Raw genomic sequence first — 24,142 nt, forward strand, 5'->3', positions numbered from 1 at the left:
CTATCTACAGAGCCCCTATAACAGCCCCAGGGACCCCATACAGTGTCAACATGGACCCCATTTATTGTTAGCCAAGGAGCCCTAGAATGGTGCAGTCCAGAGACCCCCTATATTACCAATTGCTAAGGCCTATAACAGTGCCCACCACAGCAACCGCATATAGTGCCCACCACAGAGCCCCCATAGCAGTTCCCACCCCAGAGACCCCCTACACTGCCCACTACAGAGCCCCATAAAAGTTCCCTCCACAAAGACACCATACAGTGCCCATCACAGAGCACCCATAACAGTTCCCACCACAGAGCCCCCATAACAGTTCCCACCCGAGAGCCCTATAACAGTTCCCACCACAGAGACCCCATACAGTACCTATTACAGATACCCCATACAGTGCCCACCATAGAGCCCCCATAAAGTGCCCACCACAGAGCCCCCATAACAGTTCCCACCCCAGAGACCGTATAACAGTTCCCACTCCAGAGCCCCATAACAGTTCCCACCCCAGAGACCCCATACAGTGCCCACCACAGAGCCCCCATAACAGTTCCCCCCTCAGAGACCCTATAACAGTTCCCACCCTACAGCCCCATAATAGTACCCACCCCAAGGACCCCATACAGTGCCCACCACAGAGCCCCCATAACAGTTCCTACCCCAGAGACCCTATAACAGTTCCCACCCCAGAGCCCCCATAACAGTTTCCACCCCTGAGATCCCATACAGTGTCCACCATAGAGCCCCCATAACAGTTCCCACCACAGAGACCCCATACAGTGCTCATCACAGGGCCCCTATAACAGTTCCTACTACAGAGCACCCATAACCTTTCCCACCCCAGAGACCCCATACATTGCCCACTACAGAGCCCCTATAACAGTTTCCACTGCAGAGACCCCATACAGTGCCCCCCACTGAGCCCCCATAACAGTTTCCACCCCAGGGACCCAATATAGTGCCCACCACAGTGCCACTATAACAGTTCCCACCCAAGCGACCCCATACAATACCCATCACAGAGCCCCCATACATCACCCACCACAGAGACCCCATATAGTGCCCACCACAGAGACGCCAAACAGTGCCCACCACAGTGACCCTATATATTACCAACCACAGATCCCCCATAACCATGCCATTCCCAGAGATCCTATTCCTAGCTAAGCATAAAGACCCCATACAGTGACCAATAACCTGAGAGACCCTTTATATTACCAACTACAGAAATCCTCATAAAAGTACCAATCTGAGAGATCCCATACAATACACATCATAGTGACCCCATACATTGCATACATTCCATATTACTAGCTATAGAGACCCCATACATTGCTAATGAAAGATAGCTCACATCTGTAACCGACCACAGAGACCCCATACAGTGCTATCACCAGAGGCCTCATTTATGGCTGACCTCAGAGCCCCCGTATAGTACCACACCGCCCTAGTTAGTCCCTTCCCCAGTGACCTAATATGGCACCAACCGAGGAACCCGATACTGCTCCAGTTGCAGAGATTCACAGAGCCTCAGTTATAGTGCCAGGTTCATACAGGATCCAAGATCCTGTAATAACACCTTTCCCTATGGTCATCCATAGACCTCCACTACAGCAACATTTTCCCGCAACCTCTGGCCTTGGAGAGGTCGTCTAACCAGTAGTCACATTTGCAGTGAAGCGTCATGAGCTCCATCCGGCTCTTCTGATTCCGGGACACCGGTGACGTGAGATATCTCATCCTAGCCTCATGTTCACACCCGTCCTCTCCAGCGCTGCCCGTGTAGATCTACCTCATGTATATATTAGAATATCCATCAAGTGTTAAGTAGATGGTGGCCGTGTGTAGTGTTTATACAGTGTCCTTGTTGGGGGGGTTGTGACTTGTGTCTTTGGTAAGATCCAGGATTTCCCCCAATTATTCCGTGACTCAAAAACAAATGTTCTGAGCAGCACTGGGAGGGATCTTCCAAGATCTCATCGTCGTATCCTTCCTTTTAAGGAAAAGGAGGGCGATGAACACGATAATGAAGGTGTGATCCTAAAAGGGTTCCTTGTCCCATTAATTCTGGGGCTTTCACAAATATCCACAGTTTTTTTTACCCATCAATAAGAGACAAAAAGTTTCCAAATGCGGAATTTTTTTTATTTAAGTTAACAAAAGTAAAACAAGAACTAACAAATAACAGAAAACGAGGAGCGTTCCCGAAAAGTAACAGACACATCATCTACCACAAATTAATCTCATAACATTTCTCAAAAACGAATACAAAGTCTTCTCGAGCCACCTGATAGGACGGAACGCTGGGGTTTGAAGAAGAGAAAAAGCTTCTGATTGGTTGAAATCTCCGATGTGTAGTCAGCGGCTTTCCTAACAACGAAAAGCACTTCCACAAAAATCAGACTGTGACTAAACAGAGTTGTGTAATGGTGTGATTAACCACTTTGAGACCACATCAGTCTACGAGATGATTTGGCCACCCACAAGGGACAAAGCTGGGAAAATGGGTGGACCAGACTGGGTGGCCTTAGAAGACACAAGGCTTTCTGTAGATGTATGGTTGATGGTTATCTACATCATCAAGAAAGAGTGTGCAGCTATGGGGCACATTGAAGGAGAGTTGGTCAACTTAGATATGTAGATGAAGAAAGTTGTGGACGAGAGTTGACCACTCGGAGACAATCGTGAAGGATGGTCAACCATAAAACGCTTGTTCTGGATCATTGGCCTGATCTGATAATTTATGTGAGCCTAAAAACAAGCTTTGATGAGGTGGATTTAGAGTTTCTGATGTCATAGTTATGATCCATGGTGCTCTGGTCTCCAGCAGAGCTGATGTTCTGTTTTGTATTTTGCACCGATGAATGGGTGGTTTCCCGTCCTCAGTTCCTGTGCTGGTGTTCAGAGGGGCCTCTCTCCAGGCGTCTCGTTCCGGGTGATTACACTGCTTCTTCAGGGAGCAAACTCACCCGGAACGCCGCCAGTCGTAGTACCTAGATGCAGTAAGTGCTTTGATCTTGTCCTCCTACCCTGGACCTGCTGATACCCCTCTTCTCCAGTGTCCCTGACTCTGACATTGTTCTCCGGCTCCTGACCTCCGGCTTGTACCCTGCCCTCGGCTCAGCTTCCCCCCAGTGTAGCCTACGTGACTTCCTGGTTTCTGACCTCCGTCTTCTACCCTGACCTCAGCTCCGTTTTCCCCAGTGTACCCTACGTGACTTCCTGGTTTTTGACCTCTGGCATCTACCCTGACCTCAGCTCCGTTTTCCCCCAGTGTACCTTACGTGACTTCCTGGCTTCTGACCTCTGTCTTGTACCCTAACCTTGGCTCTGCTTCATCTCTGTGTTCTATATGTGACCTCCTGGCTCCTGACCTCCAGTTTGTTTGACTTCCTGATCACTAGTTGCATCTGGTGACACCTAGTTGTAGTTCATCACATCTGACATGTTAGCGATAAGTGTCGGGAACAGGGACATTTTGGGTCAAGTTGAAGGATGACTTGAGTTGTAGACTAGGAAAAAGTGGAATAGAGCGTAGGGTTCATCTCCTTAGGAGACAACATCTACAAGGAATGGTGGAGAGGAGTGAGATTGTTCAAGGAATATCAGTATCCCTCTGTGGTGGTTGTTGGCCATAGACCTTAGACTTATGAGCTGTTGAAAGTTTGGTGAAGGATCACACAACCAACACATCTGAGTCAATATATACATGAAAGGTCTCTCTAGAAATATGCTTTCACGGAAAGATGTCTAGTGATCTGCCTTTCGGGGGGCCACCTACTTTCTTAACGGTCAAAGAAGATGATCGATCATTGTTAGATTTCACCCAACAAATGATATTTTTGGTTGAAATCATCCATTTTTTTAATTAACTTTAGACTAATGTGAATGAGCAGCTCAGCAGTCCACGCGGTCTCGATGAGCTCGATAGACGTGGTTTGGCAAGGTGGACATGTCAGGAAGCCCAATAGGCCGGGATATAGAGACACAGCCAGTGGTTACATTAATAAAATAAGACGTTTCTTCATAAAAAAATATATCATAAATATAAAAAGTGTATAAATATATAAAATGTCCTACAAAAGTGATGAAACCTTCACATTTCTAGGATTTTCAGCAGTGCAACAACCAGTACAATGTGTTTTGTTTGATGACAAGTAACTCAACGAAAAAATCGCTTTAAGCGCAATGATACTGCCGTTACCCGTCACAGAAGCATCCGGAACATCAGCCACCTATTGTCCGAATGTCAGTGCAATATCAAAGGCAATAAATAATAATAAATAATAACATATAATAACATTATAAATATCATCAGAGCAGATAACGGAAGAGGCAGGAAGGCAAGAAGGGCGATCACCAGCTGGGAAACTAGAAAATTACATCCCTGACACCAGAAAATGGTTTATGGGGCACAAAACAATGACACACTGACACCTAGGGAACAGGATAATGACACTGGGGGTACAGGATAATGACACTGGGGGTACAGGATAATGACACTGGGGGTACAGGATAATGACACTGGGGGTACAGGATAATGACACTGGGGGTACAGGATAATGACACTGACACTGGGGTACAGGATAATGACAATGGGGGTACAGGATAATGACAATGGGGGTACAGGATAATGACACTGGGGTACAGGATAATGACACTGGGGTACAGGATAATGACACTGGGGGTACAGGATAATGACACTGGGGTACAGGATAATGACACTGGGGTACAGGATAATGACACTGGGGTACAGGATAATGACAATGGGGGTACAGGATAATGACACTGGGGTACAGGATAATGACAATGGGGGTACAGGATAATGACACTGGGGTACAGGATAATGACACTGGGGGTACAGGATAATGACACTGGGGGTACAGGATAATGACACTGGGGGTACAGGATAATGAGACTCAGGGTATAGGATAATGACACTGACACTGGGGATACAGGATAATGACACTGACACTGGGGTACAGGATAATGACACTGGGGTACAGGATAATGAGACTCGGGGTACAGGATAATGACACTGACACTGGGGGTACAGGATAATGACAATGGGGGTACAGAATAATGAAACTGACACTGGGGGTACAGGATAATGACACTGGGGATACAGGATAATGACACTGACACTGGGGGTACAGGATAATGACACTGGGGTACAGGATAATGAGACTCGGGGTACAGGATAATGACACTGACACTGGGGGTACAGGATAATGACACTGACACTGGGGGTACAGGATAATGACACTGACACTGGGGGTACAGGATAATGACACTGGGGGTACAGGATAATGACACTGACACTGGGGGTACAGGATAATGACACTGGGGTACAGGATAATGAGACTCGGGGTACAGGATAATGACACTGGGGGTACAGGATAATGACACTGGGGGTACAGGATAATGACACTGACACTGGGGGTACAGGATAATGACACTGACACTGGGGGTACAGGATAATGACACTGACACTGGGGGTACAAGATAATGAAGCTGACACTGGGGGTACAAGATAATGAGAGTCGGAGTACAGGATAATGACAATGGGGGTAAAGGATAATGAGACTCAGGGTATAGGTTGATGACACTCGGGGTACAGGATACTGTCACTGACACTCGGGGTACAGGATAATAACACTGACACTGGAGGTACAGGATAATGACACTCGGGGTACGGGATAATGACACTGACACTCGGGGTACAGGATAATGACACTTGGGGTATAGAATAATAACACTAACACTGGGGGTACAGGATAATGACACTGGGGGTACAGGATAATGACACTGACACTCGGGGTACAGGATAATGACACTCAGGGAACAGGATAATGAGACTCGAGGTAAAGGATAATGAGACTCAGGGTACAGGATAATGACACTCGGGGTACAGGATGATGACACTCGGGGTACAGGATGATGAACTGACCCTCGGGGTACAGGATGATGACACTGACACTCGGGGTACAGGATAATGACACTGACACTGGGGGTACAGGATAATGACACTGACACTCGGGGTACAGGATGATGACACTGACACTCGGGGTACAGAATGATGACCCTGACACTGGGGGTACAGGATGATGACACTGACACTCGGGGTACAGAATGATGACCCTGACACTGGGGGTACAGGATAATGACACTGACACTGGGGGTACAAGATGATGACCCTGACACTGGGGATTTCAATGTGTCATTGTCCTGAGTTTTTCACGCTTTTTCCCAGCTGAGTTTCGCCTCTGGCCTTCCTCAGCTTACAGTATGAGAGTGTAATAGTGTATTAATGAGCAGTAGTAACCATAGAGTAGGGAGGATGATGGAACCCACATGAGCACCAACCCCCCTCCCCCCACACCCAAACATCCCACTTTCATCCATGGAAACGTTGCAATATGGTGTACTCCCTCACCGCCCGAAGCAGAGTTTGTTCCATGGTACGAAGGACTTGGTACATCTTCACACGGGCGCACCAGTCATTGGCACCACCCCATAGATGTTCCGGGGAAGAAGCTTTGGTGTGACTGAGTCCAAGTGATGACATCTATAAAAGATTAAATATTATTAAACATTTCCCTTCTTCAGGAGATAGTAAGCATTCTCTCCAACCCCCAGGATATCACCCGTGAATGGAGGTAAATCTGGTGACCAATAACAATAAGCTTGGCCTATTATTTTCGTTTTAGCCATTTCTAAGCTTGCGTTTGCTTACTGACCTGTCTATGGATGTGATGCAGAAGATCTCGGAGGTCAAAACGTACAAAAGTGACACATTTTTTCAGTGGTGGTGGTGAGCCTTCCTTGGTCTCCTCCTTCTCCCACTTTTCTAGCTCTTCCAAATACATGGGGTAGACCTGGAGAGCATCACTGAGGAACCTGAGACGGTCACTTGGCTAAAGAAAGTAGAAGACGTTAGAGGCATAGTTAAGGCTGTAAGAAAAGAAAGGAATGGTCAGAGAACGGCCAAGACTCACCTTTAATTTCAGCCATGTAGTAAAGTTGATCGCAACTGAGGTGAAGTTCAAGGAGGTTCCTGTGAAATCCAGGTGGGAACCAGGCAATTTCCACATACGCTAAAGACAAACAGAACATCAGTTATAAAGATGATCATCTAAGGACAAAGTGTTCATGAAGCAAAAACATTGAGAAGAATATCAACACTTGAGCATCTTTGGACTAATTAAAGATGGAGAAGATAAAACTAACATCTTCAAAAAGATGGCACAATTTTATCAAGTTTCAATGTAAGGAGAAGGAAGTAAGAAGGTCAGAAAAGTAAGGCAGAAAGTCAAAAATTGTCAGAAGATTTAGCGTTTTAGACAAACCCAAGTAAAATGTCCTACTGAGGTAATGAAGGTCTATGATTAGGGGTCTCAACAAACACAAGTAAAATGTCCTACTGAAGTAATGAAGGTCTATGATTAGGTGTCTCGACAAGCACAAGTAAAATGTTCTACTGAGGTAATGAAGGTCCATGATTAAGGGTCTCAGCAATCCCAAGTAAAATGTTCTACTGAAGTAGTGAAGGTCCATGATTATGGGTCTCGACAAACACAAGTAAAATGTCATACTGAGGTAATGAAGGTCCATGATTAGAGGTCTAGACAAATACAAGTAAAATGTTCTACTGCGGTAATGAAGGTCCATGATTAGGGATCTCAACAAACCCAAGTAAAATGTTCTACTGAGGTAATGAAGGTACATGATTACGGGTCTCAACAAATCCAAGTAAAATGCTCTACTAAGGTAATGAAGGTTCATGATTAGGGGTCTCAACAAACACAAGTAAAATGTTCTACTGAGGTAAGGAAAGTCCATGATTAGGGGTCTCGATAAACACAAGTAAAATGTCCTACTGAGGTAATAAAGGTCCATGATTGATGATTGAGGGTCTCAGCAAACCCAAGAAAAATGTCCTGCTGAGGTAATGAAGGTCCATAATTAGGGGGTCTCGACAAACACAAGTAAAATGTCCTACTGAGGTAATGAAGGTCCGTGATTAGGGGTCTCTCCATTTACCAGAGGTGGTTCTTTACTCTGGATTGACCCCAACATCTCTTAAAATCTGTTGTACTGCTTTAAGGACCCATGTGATGAATTTTACACATGTGGACAAAACATAAGGGGTTGCCCAAAGTGGACAATCTCAAATATAAAAAACATTACGTTGCATCACGGTCAAAACTTATGACTAATTACAGAAAACCATTGCAGAATTTGGGGAAGTTAAAATCCGAGACTCATAATTCATTACAAGTTACAAGAAGGAGGTTTTGTGAAGAAAAAATCTTCTGTCGCCACCAACAAAAAATTTACCACCCCCATGACACATGACAAGAAACTAAGCAGTCTCTGATGCAAGGTTACGGCAGACATTGGTCACTTACATAGTGATGGGTCAACAGTCTGCTCTCCCGTAAGAGCTTCCTGGACAGTTTTAATGTCTTGCCGAATTCATAGCCGAGGTTGACGCTCTTCGTTGGAGTGCTGGTACTTAAAGGAGCTCCTTCGGCTATCCACACCAGGACCACACCGGAAAAAATTATGGGCAACCAGAGTCCACCTGTAAAACAATAAATTAGTGAAAGAACACAACAATCTCCTTAGATGTGCAGGAGACCTTCCTGACTTCTCCTCCTTGAGTCCCTACTCGATTTACCAAGGTTATTCCATCTTTACTCATCTTAGAAGACAGGTTGGTCTTCACGTCTCTCTCTCCGTTTCACGTCTATGTCTGTTCCTCGCTATCGACAGACACCACCCCTTGTTTTCTTGATCAGCGTTTCTCCTCTAGCTTTTTTCACCCCCTTCCTTTTCTCTAGGTTGTCTCGTCTTCCTTACACAATCAACTAAAGGCAGATTTTTTAGACGTTGCAAATTTCCTTCCTTTTGAGCAAGAAACTGCTCAGTCAAGCCCATAATGAAGATGCTTGCCTGCAATATCTATTCTCCATCTATAGTATATCCTTATTTGAAAACATTTACGAGAATTGGACTTACAAAACTTTTATCCTTATCCCCATGCAAGTAGTGTGTTCCCACCATGGAAGAATAAAGCTACCTCTCCTCACAATCTACGATGCAGACAAGATCCTAAAATGTTGGAGTCCAGTGGATATGACCATCAGTGACTTCCAGGACATTGAAGACCAGATAGTCTCTTGTAAAATCCCCATGTGGTTCTAGCCCTAGTCTTCTGCATTGACAATGCGAGCCTCCTACCTGCAATCATGGTGTTCATGGTGAGTGTAGACCTTGTCCGAGGACCTACTCCTGGTGAGTCTGAGCTCTGAAGTCTCCATCTGGGATTTTATAGCCCCGTAGACTTTCATTTTAGAGATAAGACGCCTTGTATGTTCTCGTTACTTGAAGGGTCTAGAGTGGGGATTCCCTCGTTCTCCATTTCTCCCACGGGGTTTCCTCCACAGATTATGTCACATCGAAAAAAAATGACACTAACTTGAGGAAGTTTCAAATAGATGTTGCCTGTGTATGTTTGATAAGCATTCATCTCTCTGTGGTCGCTCTCCACCAGGACGCTAGTAGCCTCAGCGCCGTATGATGGAGACCTGGGGAAACGGTTCCACCACATTAGATTAGTAGCGGAAAAATAGTGTTACAACAGTAAAGAAGGTGTCATATGGTAAAAATCAGGGACACATACAGGTGGTTGAACCAATTCACCCAGGTTCTTACTAAATATATTTATAAACCTGCCATTGACATGCATTTCTCACCAGATGTCAATAACAAACCATCCAACCCACAGAGGCAAAGAAATCAAATCATAGATGTCCATAAAGTAAGTGATGTGCAGTAATGAGAAATAACACAGGCAAAAAGTATTAATCACGCTACTGAAATTTATAGAATATGTCAAACAAAACACTTTGTTGGTGAAGAAGCTCCAGACGCCTCCCGTATAGAGACAGCAGTCACCTGCATTGCTCAGGTGTGATTTTGGTCCATTCTTCCACACACACTCCTCACATCCTGTATGGAGACACCAGTCGCCTGCATTGCTCAGGTGTGATTTTGGTCCATTCTTCCACACACACTCCTCACATCCTGTATGGAGACACTAGTCGCCTGCATTGCTCAGGTGTGATCTTTGGCCCATTCTTACACACACACTCCTCACATCCTGTATGGAGACATTAGTCGCCTGCATTGCTCAGGTGGATTTTGGCCCATTCTTCCGTACACACTCCTCACATCCTGTATGGAGACACTAGTTACCTACGTTGCTCAGGTGGATTTTGGTCCATTCTTCCGCACACACTCCTCACATCCTGTATGGAGACACTAGTCGCCTGCATTGTTCAGGTGGATTTTGGCCTATTCTTCCGCACACACTCCTCACATCCTGTATGGAGACACTAGTCGCCTGCATTGCTCAGGTGGATTTTGGCCCATTCTTCCGCACACACTCCTCACATCCTGTATGGAGACACTAGTCGCCTGCATTGCTCAGTTGGATTTTGGCCCATTCTTCCGCACACACTCCTCACATCCTGTATGGAGACACTAGTTACCTGCATTGCTCAGGTGGATTTTGGCCCATTCTTCCGCACACACTCCTCACATCCTGTATGGAGACACTAGTTACCTACGTTGCTCAGGTGGATTTTGGTCCATTCTTCCGCACACACTCCTCACATCCTGTATGGAGACACTAGTCGCCTGCATTGTTCAGGTGGATTTTGGCCTATTCTTCCGCACACACTCCTCACATCCTGTATGGAGACACTAGTCGCCTGCATTGCTCAGGTGGATTTTGGCCCATTCTTCCGCACACACTCCTCACATCCTGTATGGAGACACTAGTCGCCTGCATTGCTCAGTTGGATTTTGGCCCATTCTTCCGCACACACTCCTCACATCCTGTATGGAGACACTAGTCGCCTGCATTGCTCAGGTGGATTTTGGCCCATTCTTCCGCACACACTCCTCACATCCTGTATGGAGACACTAGTCGCCTGCATTGCTCAGTTGGATTTTGGCCCATTCTTCCGCACACACTCCTCACATCCTGTATGGAGACACTAGTCACCTGCATTGCTCAGGTGGATTTTGGCCCATTCTTCCGCACACACACTCCTCACATCCTGTATGGAGACACTAGTCGCCTGCATTGCTCAGGTGGATTTTGGCCCATTCTTCCACACACACTCCTCACATCCTGTATGGAGACACTAGTCGCCTGCATTGCTCAGGTGGATTTTGGCCCATTCTTCCGCACACACTCCTGACATCCTGTATGGAGACACTAGTCGCCTGCATTGCTCAGGTGGATTTTGGCCCATTCTTCCGCACACACTCCTCACATCCTGTATGGAGACACTGGTCACCTGCATTGCTCAGGTGGATTTTGGCCCATTCTTCCACACACACTCCTCACATCCTGTATGGAGACACTAGTCACCTGCATTGCTCAGGTCGGATTTGGTCCATTCTTCCACACACACTCCTCACATCCTGTATGGAGACACTAGTCGCCTGCATTGCTCAGGTGGATTTTGGCCCATTCTTCCGCACACACTCCTCACATCCTGTATGGAGACACTAGTCGCCTGCATTGCTCAGGTGGATTTTGGTCCATTCTTCCGCACACACTCCTCACATCCTGTATGGAGACACTAGTCGCCTGCATTGCTCAGGTGGATTTTGGCCCATTCTTCCACACACACTCCTCACATCCTGTATGGAGACATTAGTCGCCTGCATTGCTCAGGTGGATTTTGGCCCATTCTTCCACACACACTCCTCACATCCTGTATGGAGACACTGGTCGCCTGCATTGCTCAGGTGTGATCTTTGGCCCATTCTTACACACACACACTCCTCACATCTTGCATGGAGACACTAGTCACCTGCATTGCTCAGGTGGATTTTGGCCCATTCTTCCGCACACACGCCTCACATCCTGTATGGAGACACTGGTCGCCTGCATTGCTCAGGTGTGATCTTTGGCCCATTCTTCCACACACACTCCTCACATCCTGTATGGAGACACTAGTCACCTGCATTGCTCATGTGGATTTTGGCCCATTCTTCCGCACACACTCCTCACATCCTGTATGGAGACACTAGTCGCCTGCATTGCTCAGGTGGATTTTGGCCCATTCTTCCGCACACACTCCTCACATCCTGTATGGAGACACTAGTCACCTGCATTGCTCAGGTGGGATTTTGGCCCATTCTTCCGCACACACTCCTCACATCCTGTATGGAGACACTAGTCGCCTGCATTGCACAGATGGATTTTGGCCCATTCTTCTGCACACACTCCTCACATCCTGTATGGAGACTCTAGCCGCCTGCATTGCTCAGGTGGATTTTGGCCCATTTTTCCGCACACACTCCTCACATCCTGTATGGAGACACTAGTCTCCTGCATTGCTCAGGTGGATTTTGGCCCATTCTTCCGCACACACTCCTCACATCCTGTATGGAGACACTAGTCACCTGCATTGCTCAGGTGGATTTTGGCCCATTCTTCCACACACACTCCTCACATCCTGTATGGAGACACTAGTCGCCTGCATTGCTCAGGTGGATTTTGGCCCATTCTTCCGCACACACTCCTCACATCCTGTATGGAGACACTAGTCGCCTGCATTGCTCAGGTGGATTTTGGCCCATTCTTCCGCACACACTCCTCACATCCTGTATGGAGACACTAGTCGCCTGCATTGCTCAGGTGGATTTGGCCCATTCTTCCGCACACACTCCTCACATCCTGTATGGAGACACTAGTCGTCTGCATTGCTCAGGTGGATTTTGGTCCATTCTTCCACACAAACTCCTCACATCCTGTATGGAGACACTAGTCACCTGCATTGCTCAGGTGGATTTTGGCCCATTCTTCCGCACACACTCCTCACATTCTGTATGGAGACACTAGTCGCCTGCATTGCTCAGGTGGATTTTGGTCCATTCTTCCGCACACACTCCTCACATTCTGTATGGAGACACTAGTCACCTGCATTGCTCAGGTGGATTTTGGCCCATTCTTCCGCACACACTCCTCACATCCTGTATGGAGACTCTAGTCGCGTGCATTGCTCAGGTGGATTTTGGCCCATTCTTCCACACACACTCCTCACATCCTGTATGGAGACACTAGTCACCTGCATTGCTCAGGTGGATTTTGGCCTATTCTTCCGCACACACTCCTCACATCCTGTATGGAGACACTAGTTACTTGCATTGCTCAGGTGGATTTTGGCCTATTCTTCCACACACACTCCTCACATCCTGTATGGAGACACTAGTCGCCTGCATTGCTCAGGTGGATTTTGGTCCATTCTTCCGCACACACTCCTCACATCCTGTATGGAGACACTAGTCGTCTGCATTGCTCAGGTGGATTTTGGCCCATTCTTCCGCACACACACTCCTCACATCCTGTATGGAGACACTAGTCGCCTGCATTGCTCAGGTGGATTTTGGCCCATTCTTCCGCACACACTCCTCACATCCTGTATGGAGACACTAGTCGCCTGCCTTGCTCAGGTGGATTTTGGCCCATTCTTCCGCACACACTCCTCACATCCTGTATGGAGACACTAGTCACCTGCATTGCTCAGGTGGATTTGGCCCATTCTTCCGCACACACTCCTCACATCCTGTATGGAGACACTAGTCGCCTGCATTGCTCAGGTGGATTTTGGCCCATTCTTCCGCACACACTCCTCACATCCTGTATGGAGACACTAGTCACCTGCATTGCTCAGGTGGATTTTGGCCATTCTTCCGCACACACATTCCTCACAGCCTGTATGGAGACACTAGTCGTCTGCATTGCTCAGGTGGATTTTGGCCCATTCTTCCACACACACTCCTCACATCCTGTATGGAGACACTAGTCACCTGCATTGCTCAGGTGGATTTTGGCCCATTCTTCCGCACACACTCCTCACATCCTGTATGGAGACACTAGTCGCCTGCATTGCTCAGGTGGATTTTGGCCCATTCTTCCGCACACACACTCCTCACATCCTGTATGGAGACACTAGTCTCCTGCATTGCTCAGGTGGATTTTGGCCCATTCTTCCGCGCACACACTCCTCACATCCTGTATGGAGACACTAGTCGCCTGCATTGCTCAGGTGGATTTTGGTCCATTCTTCCGCACACACTCCTCACATCCTGTATGGAGACACTAGTCACCTGCATTGCTCAGGTGGATTTTGGCCCATTCTTCCGCACACACACTCCTCACATCCTGTATGGAGACACTAGTCTCCTGCATTGCTCAGGTGGATTTTGGCCCATTCTTCCGCGCACACACTCCTCACATCCTGTATGGAGACACTAGTCGCCTGCATTGCTCAGGTGGAGTTTGGCCCATTCTTCCGCACACACTCCTCACATCCTGTATGGAGACACTAGTCGTCTGCATTGCTCAGGTGGATTTTGGCCATTCTTCCGCACACACTCCTCACATCCTGTATGGAGACACTAGTCGTCTGCATTGCTCAGGTGGATTTTGGCCCATTCTTCCGCACACACTCCTCACATCTTGCAGGTCCCGGGTCCTTCTATGACCTCTGAGCTTTAGTTCCTTCCACATATTTTCTATTGGATTCAGCTCTGGTGATCGGCTCGGCCATTCTAGCATTTTCTTTTCTTTTTATGAAACCAGTTGAGAGTCTCCTTGGCTGCGTGTTTGGGATCATTGTGTTGGTGAAATGTCCGCCCTCATTTCATCGTCATCATCCTGGTAGATGGAAGCAGATTTTTCTCAGGAATGTCTCATACATTTGTCCATTCATCCTTCCTTTGCCAGAGCCGTCTGCTGAATATCAGCCCCACACCATGATGTTCCCACCTCCACACTTCACTGTTGTTGGTGTTTTTGGGGGTGATTTGCCTTTTGGCCCCGAAACATAGTGTGTATTATGGCCTCCAAAGAGTTCAGTTGTAGTCTCCTCTGACCAGACGATATTCTCCAGTATTTCCCAGACTTGTCTAAATGTTGTTGAGTAAACTTTAATCGCTCTTGAACCTTATTTTTGTTCAGCAATGAAGTCTTGAGTGGTGAGCGTGCATACAGGAGCGTGCATACAGGAGCGTGCATACAGGAGCGTGCATACAGGAGCATGCATAGAAGCCATGTAGGGGGACTGCATTACTTATTGTTCTCTATGAAACAATTTCCAGGTCTTTCTGTAGATCTCCACCAGGGTTCTTGACTCTTGGACAATCTTCTGATAACTCTGCTCACTCCTCTGTCTGAAATCTTGCGGGGAACACCTGGTCGTGGCCGGTTTATGGTGAAATTAGGTTCTTTCCTTTTCCAAATTATGACCGCACCAGAGCTCACAGGCACCTTCAGTAGTTTAGAAATTCTTCTGTAACCAATGCCATCAGTATGTTTTGCAACTAAAAGGTTGTGAAAGTCTTGAGACAGCTCACTAGTTTTACCCATCATGAGATGTTTCTTGTGTGGCACATGGGTAATAATGATAGGCAATCAGTTTAAACCAGCTGATATTACATTTCACTAAGTGTTATGAGTGCTTTCTAACTAATGATAGATTTTAGCTGGTGTCGGGGACTTTCCATGGCTTTTTACACCTCTCTTTCTACATGTGTTCAAGATACTGCATTAATAGGAACACTCCTGGTGGTCTAGGACAACAAAAGGTATTAAAAAGAACATTCTTGGTGGTAATAAAAATGTTAATAAGAAAATCAACAGTAGTTTAAGCCAGTAAAAGTGTTTATAGGAACATCCCTGGTGGTCTAGGACAGTGAAAGTTTAATTAGGAACATCCCTGGTGGTCTGGAACAGAAAGAGTGTTAATAGGAACATCCCTGGTGGCCTAGGACAATAAAAGTGAAAGTAAAAACATCCTTGGTGGGCTGTGGCAGTAAAAACATTAATAAGAACATCCATTGTAGGATAGGGCGGTAAAAACATTGGTAGGATCACTTTTGGTGGTCTAGGTCAGGGAAATAACAGTATTAACAGGAATATCCTAGGTGATTTCAGGCAATAAAAGTGTTAAAAGGAAAATCTATTATGGTTTATGGCGCTAAGTGTGATAATAGGAACATCCCTGGTGGGCTAGGGGTACTTAAAGTGTTAATAGGAACAAAAACAGAATGTGGGTCCACTTCCACCAGTATACCTTCAATTTATATATTAACAATGTTGGGGGCTGTGAAAGGATTAATAGGAAGATCCCTGGTGGTCTAGGTCAAGTGTTAATTGGATAATACATAGTAATTTATGTCTCTAAACATGTTAATAGGAGCATTCCCAGGAGTCTAGCAAAACAAGTATTAATAGAAACATCCCTGGGCGGATTAAGGTAGTAGAAGAGTTCATAGGAAAGTTCTAGAAATATCCCTAGTGGTCTAGTGGTCTGAAAGTGTTAATATAAATATTCCTGGTGGTCCAGGGCAGTAAAAGTCTTAATAGGAACATATCTAAGGGTCTAGGGCAGTAAAAGTGGTAATAGGAGGATCCTTGGTGGTCTAGGGAAGTAAAAGTGTTAATAGGAACATACCTAAAGATCTAAGACCGTAAAAATGGTAATAGGCACATCTCTGGTGATCTAGGGCAGTAAAAGTGGTACGAGGAGCATCCCTGGAGGTCTAGAGAAGTAAAAGTGTTAATAGGAACATACCTAAAGATCTAAGACCATACAAATGGTAATAGGCACATCTCTGGTGGTCTAGGGAAGTAAAAGTGGTAAGAGGAGCATTCCTGGTGGTCTAGGGAAGTAAAAGTGGTAAGAGGAGCATTCCTGGTGGTCTAGGGAAGTAAAAGTGGTAAGAGGAGCATTCCTGGTGGTCTAGGGAAGTAAAAGTGGTAAGAGGAGCATTCCTGGTGGTCTAGGGAAGTAAAAGTGGTAAGAGGAGCATTCCTGGTGGTCTAGGAAAGTAAAAGTGGTAAGAGGAGCATTCCTGGTGGTCTAGGAAAGTAAAAGTGGTAAGAGGAGCATTCCTGGTGGTCTAGGAAAGTAAAAGTGGTAAGAGGATCATCCTTGGTGGTCTAGGAAAGTAGAAGTGGTAAGAGGAGCATCCCTGGTGGTCTAGGAAAACTAAAGTGTTAATAGGAACATCCCTGGTGGTCTAGGGAAACGAAAGTGTTAATAGGAACATCCCTGGTGGTCTAAGATAGTAAAAGTGTTAATAGGAGCATCCGTGGTGGTCTAGGGAAGTAAAAGAAGTAAAAGTGGTAATAGGAGCATCCCTGGTGGTTTAGGGCAGTAAAACTGGTAAGAGGATCATCCCTGGTGGTCTAGGGAAGTAAAAGTGGTAAGAAGAGCATCCCTGGTGGTCTAGGAAAGTAAAAGTGGTAAGAGGATCATCCCTGGTGGTCTAGGAAAGTAAAAGTGGTAAGAAGAGCATCCATGGTGGTCTAGGGAAATTAAAGTGTTAATAGGAACATCCCTGGTGGTCTAGGGAAGTAAAAGTGGTAATAAGAGCATCCATGGTGGTCTACGGAAGTAGAAGTGGTAAAAGGAGCATCCGTGGTGGTCTAGGGAAACTAAAGTGTTAATAGGAACATCCCTGGTGGTCTAGTGAAATTAAAGTGTTAATAGGAACATCCCGGAGCATCCCTGGTGGTCTAGGGCAGTAAAAGTGGTAAGAGGAGCATCCCTGGTGGTCTATGGAAGTAAAATTGTAAATAGGAACATCCCTGTATATAGAATGCCACCACAGTTGCCATCATCACTATCAATCATAAACCTTGAAGAGAATTACGTCGTCAATATATCCACCCAAAAAACATCCAACAGTAAAGCTTCTACACTGATGCAGCAAACACATGGAGATAACGCCATCATTCTACCTACAATATGTCTTTAAGTCGTCCGAGAAATATCTGATGGATTAAGTAAAAATACAAGAGTGTACGCGGAAATCAAGAAACCTTTGTACTTCGCTTCTCCTCCTACCACCCCTTTATTACAGCTGGTGTTCATTATCCCTTTTCCTATTATATAAGTACACTCTGCTTTTACCGACCCGATAAATGTATAAATCAGTAGCCACCACTAGGGGGAGCTCAGTGCTCAGCAGCGTGTACAGCAGTGACCGCGAGCTGCATATGTCTGTACAGTGTGATTTGTCCCAATCTACAGAGAGCAACAAGGTGCAGCAGATCGATAGGGCAATTTTTTTAGGGAGTCTCAGAGGGAAACCTAATCTTACCAGTAACACTTAGTCATCCATTAAACTTTTTATAACTCCTCAAAAAATTGTGGGATTCGTAAAGAGGAACCCGAAATCACAGCAGTGAGTAATGAGAAAGTTAAAAACAGCAAAAAATGAAAAAGAAAATGAGAGCGAAACATCTAAAATTAAAGGGAGTAACGAATCTGGTGCGAGAGCGGGTTTCACTGATCTCCTCATGTGAGGACGCAGAGGCGGGCGCTCTACTGATACAAGACCGCCACACTGTGAGGATGTGTAATACTGAGAGAGCGATACTGCCCACACACTGTCTGCAGCAGGAGGATAACTGCACCGCAGAGGGGCAGTGTTATAGTAGTTATGTTCTTGTACATACGAGGCAGTATTATAGTAGTTATATTCTTGTATATAGGGGCAGTATTATAGTAGTTATATTCTTGTATATAGGGGCAATATTATAGTAGTTATATTCTTGTATATAGGGGGCAGTATTATAGTAGTTATATTCTTGTACACGGGCAGTATTATAGTAGTTATATTCTTGTATATAGGGGCAGTATTATAGTAGTTATATTCTTGTACATACGAGGCAGTATTATAGTAGTTATATTCTTGTATATAGGAGCAGTATTATAGTAGTTATGTTCTTGTATATAGGGGCAGTATTATAGTAGTTATATTCTTGTATATAGGAGCAGTATTATAGTAGTTATGTTCTTGTATATAGGGGCAGTATTATAGTAGTTATATTCTTGTACATAGGAACAGTATTATAGTAGTTATGTTCTTGTATATAGGGGCAGTATTATAGTAGTTATATTCTTGTACATAGGGGCAGTATTATAGTAGTTATGTTCTTGTATGTAGGGGCAGTATTATAGTAGTTATATTCTTGTACATAGGGGCAGTATTATAGTAGTTATGTTCTTGTATATAGGGGCAGTATTATAGTAGTTATATTCTTGTACATAGGGGCAGTATTATAGTAGTTATGTTCTTGTATGTAGGGGCAGTATTATAGTAGTTATATTCTTGTACATAGGAGCAGTATTATAGTAGTTATATTCTTGTACATAGGGGCAGTATTATAGTAGTTATATTCTTGTATATAGGGGCAGTATTATAGTAGTTATATTCTTGTACATAGGGGCAGTATTATAGTAGTTATATTCTTGTATATAGGGGCAGTATTATAGTAGTTATATTCTTGTACATAGGGGCAGTATTATAGTAGTTATATTCTTGTACATAGGGGGCAGTATTATAGTAGTTATATTCTTGTATATAGGGGCAGTATTATAGTAGTTATATTCTTGTATATAGGTGCAGTATTACTGTAGTCATATTCTTGTATATAGGGGACAGTATTATAGTAGTTATATTCTTGTATATAGGGGGCAGTATTATAGTAGTTATATTCTTGTACATAGGGGCAGTATTATAGTAGTTATATTCTTGTACATAGGAGCAGTATTATAGTAATTATATTCTTGTATATAGGGGGCAGTATTATAGTAGTTATATTCTTGTATATAGGGGCAATATTATAGTAGTTATATTCTTGTATATGGGGGCAGTATTATAGTAGTTATATTCTTGTATATAGGGGCAGTATTATAGTAGTTATATTCTTGTACATAGGAGCAGTATTATAGTAGTTATATTCTTGTACATAGGGGCAGTGTTATAGCAGTTATATTCTTGTATATAGGGGCAGTATTATAGTAGTTATATTCTTGTACATAGGGGCAGTATTATAGTAGGTATATTCTTGTACATAGGAGCAGTATTATAGTAGTTATATTCTTGTATATAGGGGCAGTATTATAGTAGTTATATTCTTGTACATAGGAGGCAGTATTATAGTAGATATATTCTTGTACATAGGGGGCAGTATTATAGTAGTTATATTCTTGTATATAGGGGCAGTATTATAGTAGTTATATTCTTGTACATAGGAGGCAGTATTATAGTAGATATATTCTTGTACATAGGAGCAGTATTATAGTAGTTATATTCTTGTATATAGGGGCAGTATTATAGTAGTTATATTCTTGTACATAGGAGGCAGTATTATAGTAGATATATTCTTGTACATAGGGGGCAGTATTCTAGTAGTTATATTCTTGTACATAGGGGCAGTATTATAGTAGTTATATTCTTGTATATAGGGGCAGTATTATAGTAGTTATATTCTTGTATATAGGGGCAGTATTATAGTAGTTATATTCTTGTACATAGGGGGCAGTATTATAGTAGTTATATTCTTGTATATAGGGGCAGTATTATAGTAGTTATATTCTTGTATATAGGGGCAGTATTACTGTAGTTATATTCTTGTATATAGGGGACAGTATTATAGTAGTTATATTCTTGTATATAGGGGCAGTATTATGGTAGTTATATTCTTGTACATAGGGGCAGTATTATAGTAGTTATATTCTTGTACATAGGAGCAGTATTATACTAATTATATTCTTGTATATAGGGGGCAGTATTATAGTAGTTATATTCCTGTACATAGGGGCAGTATTATAGTAGTTATATTCTTGTATATAGGGGCAATATTATAGTAGTTATATTCTTGTATATGGGGGCAGTATTATAGTAGTTATATTCTTGTACATAGGGGCAGTATTATAGTAGTTATATTCTTGTATATAGGGGGCAGTATTATAGTAGTTATATTCTTGTATATAGGGGGCAGTATTATAGTAGTTATATTCTTGTACATAGGAGCAGTATTATAGTAGTTATATTCTTGTACATAGGGGCAGTGTTATAGCAGTTATATTCTTGTATATAGGGGCAGTATTATAGTAGTTATATTCTTGTATATAGGGGGCAGTATTATAGTAGTTATATTCTTGTACATAGGGGCAGTATTATAGTAGTTATATTCTTGTACATAGGGGCAGTATTATAGTAGTTATATTCTTGTATATAGGGGCAGTATTATAGTAGTTATTTTCTTGTACATAGGAGCAGTATTATAGTAGTTATATTCTTGTACATAGGGGCAGTGTTATAGCAGTTATATTCTTGTATATAGGGGCAGTATTATAGTAATTATTTTCTTGTACATAGGAGCAGTATTATAGTAGTTATATTCTTGTATGTAGGGGTAGTATTATAGTAGTTATATTCTTGTACATAGGGGCAGTATTATAGTAGTTATATTCTTGTATATAGGGGCAGTATTATAGTAGTTATATTCTTGTACATAGGGGCAGTATTATTGTAATGGCGCGGTGTGATATATTTAGACACTATCTAGATAGCAGATAATTATAGCATCAGACATAGTAATTAGACGTTTTGGTGGATTATATGTTGTCACCACAGTAAATCTGTCTGTTGCATTTTCATGAGAAATAATGTAGATTTGTTTCATTCCTCCCAAACTTACAACATGGCGGTATTACATCTGAGGTAAACCCGTCTGGTTGCATTCACAGAATACTAAGTAGTGAAATATTAAGACTTTGAAACGCACCAACTTTCTTGCTCAATGACTTTTCTTCTGAATATTGGCAAATGGATTTCTTCACCTTATTGCATTTTATGATATAGAAAAATGGGATTACCAATGACGACACCTCGTAGGAGTCGTGTGATCGGGTGTGGAGGTCGGCATGTCGGTGCCACCGGCGATCGCTCTGCCGGCAGCTTCACATAATGACATTTTTGAGACAAATATCTGAATGTATACCATAGAGGAGTTAGTTCTGCATATTGCTGGTGATATGAGATGCTTTAGGGGTTAATCATTTATTTCCATGGAGTTAATTTAATAATCTATAGTGTCGTCTCTGCAGGCATAGTACCGCCACACAGTGCTCACATAATCCAGGTTATGCTGTATACCGCTGACATGGGGTCGTGGCGGGTTCATAGTGGGAGAGGGGACTGGATAATCTTGGCGGATTCCAGTAAGTGGTTACGTCATTATTCCGGGTTGTGGATTGTGCGGCTGCAGAATATTATATCAACGTCCGTTTTTCGGACTTCACATTAAACAGAAATATATAGAGATCATCGGAAATGATACCAAAGAACTTCACTATTTTGAAGTTTCTCTTTCTATGTAATAAATTGTAATTTCACAGGGAAACTTACCGCAGCCCCGAAACACCAAGACATCCACCTACCTATATGGAAAAATAGTGGAGCAGCTCCGAGAGTTAGTGCTCCCATGTGATGAGCCAATATAGGGCCTCCAAGACCCACTCCTGGGTCTAGGTATTAAGACTTTCTAGTTAGGCTTCCAGGACGTCTTCTGGCTGCCAGTGGTTTCCAGTCCCAGTACCACTGCTAATTTTTCATCGCTATCTTCCTGGCTGTCTGAGGTTTCCGGGACCTCTTCTTGGCTGTCTGAGGCTTCCCGGACCTCTTCTTGGCTGTCTGAGGTTTCCCGGACCTCTTCTTGGCTGTCTGCGGCTTCCAGGACCTCTTCTTGGCTGTTTACGGCTTCCAGGACCTCTTCTTGGCTGTCTGCGGCTTCCAGGACCTCCTTCTGGTTGTGTGCGGTTTCCATGACCTCTTCTTGGCTGTCTGTGGCTTCCAGGAGCTCTTCTTGGCTGTTTACGGCTTCCAGGACCTCTTCTTGGCTGTCTGCGGCTTCCAGGACCTCCTTCTGGTTGTGTGCGGTTTCCATGACCTCTTCTTGGCTGTCTGTGGCTTCCAAGACCTCTTCTTGGCTGTCTGTGGCTTCCAGGACTTCTCCTTGGCTGTCTGTGGCTTCCAAGACCTCTTCTTGGCTGTCTGTGGCTTCCAGGACTTCTCCTTGGCTGTCTGTGGCTTCCAGGACCTCTTCTTGGCTGTTTGAGACTTCCAGTACCTTTTCCTGGTGGTCTGGGGCTTCCAGGACCTCTTGCTAGCTGTCTGTGGCTTCAAAAACCTATTTCTGGCGGTCTGCAGCTTCCAGGACCTCTTCTTGGCTGTCTGGGACTTCCAGGACCTCTTCTTGTCTGTCTGCGGCTTCCAGGACCTAATCCTGGCTGTCTGTAGCTTCCAGGACCTCTTCTTGGCTGTCTGCAGCTTCCAGGACCTTCTCCTGGCTGTCTGCGGCTTCCAGGACCTCCTCCTTGTTGTTTGTAGCTTCTATAACCTCATCTCAGCTTTCTGCAGCTCTCAGGACCTCTTCTTGGCTGTCTGTAGCTTCCAGGATCTCTTTCTGGCTGTTTGCGGGTTCCAGGATCTCTTCTTGTCTGCCTGCAGCTTCCAGGACCTATTCCTGGCTCTCTGTGGCTTCCAGGACCTCTTCCTGGCTGTCTGTGGCTTCCAGGACCTCTTCTTGGCTGTCTGCGGCTTTCAAGACTTCCTCCTGGCTGACTGCGGCTTCCAGGTCCTCTTCCTGGCTGTCTGAGGCTTTCAGGACCTTCTTCTGGTTGTCTGCGGCTTCCAGGACCTCTTCTTGGCTGTCTGAGGCTCTAAGGATCTTTTCTTGGCTGTCTGCGGCTTCCAGGACCTCTTCTTGGCTGTCAACGGCTTCCAGAACCTCTTCTTGGCTTTCTGCAGCTTCCAGGACCTCTTATTGGCTGTCTGTGGCTTCCAGGACCTCTTGTTGGCTGTCTGCAGCTCTAAGGACCTCTTATTGGCTGTCTGCGGCCTCCAGGACCTCTTCTTGGCTGTCTGTGGCTTCCAGGACCTTCTTCTGGTTGTCTGCGGCTTCCAGGACCTCTTCTTGACTGTCTGCGGCTTCCAGGATCTCTTCCTGGCTGTCAGCGGCTTCCAATTCCACAGGTACCTACTTGACTTCGGTTTCTAGTATTGCTCCTTACCTTCCTGCATTTTCCATTATCGCTACCTACCTGTGATTTCCAGTATTGCACAACTTACCTACGGTTTCCAGGATGCTTTCCAGGCTGTCTGCGCCTTCCATGGTATCCACTCTTTCTAGTTCCTCCAGAGTTCTGCCTGCTACCTGTTCCTGGTCTTCTACGACCTCTTCTATGTGTCTACC

The sequence above is a fragment of the Anomaloglossus baeobatrachus genome, chromosome 7 (genome assembly GCF_048569485.1).
Source record: "Anomaloglossus baeobatrachus isolate aAnoBae1 chromosome 7, aAnoBae1.hap1, whole genome shotgun sequence".
Taxonomy (NCBI): Eukaryota; Metazoa; Chordata; class Amphibia; order Anura; family Aromobatidae; genus Anomaloglossus; species Anomaloglossus baeobatrachus.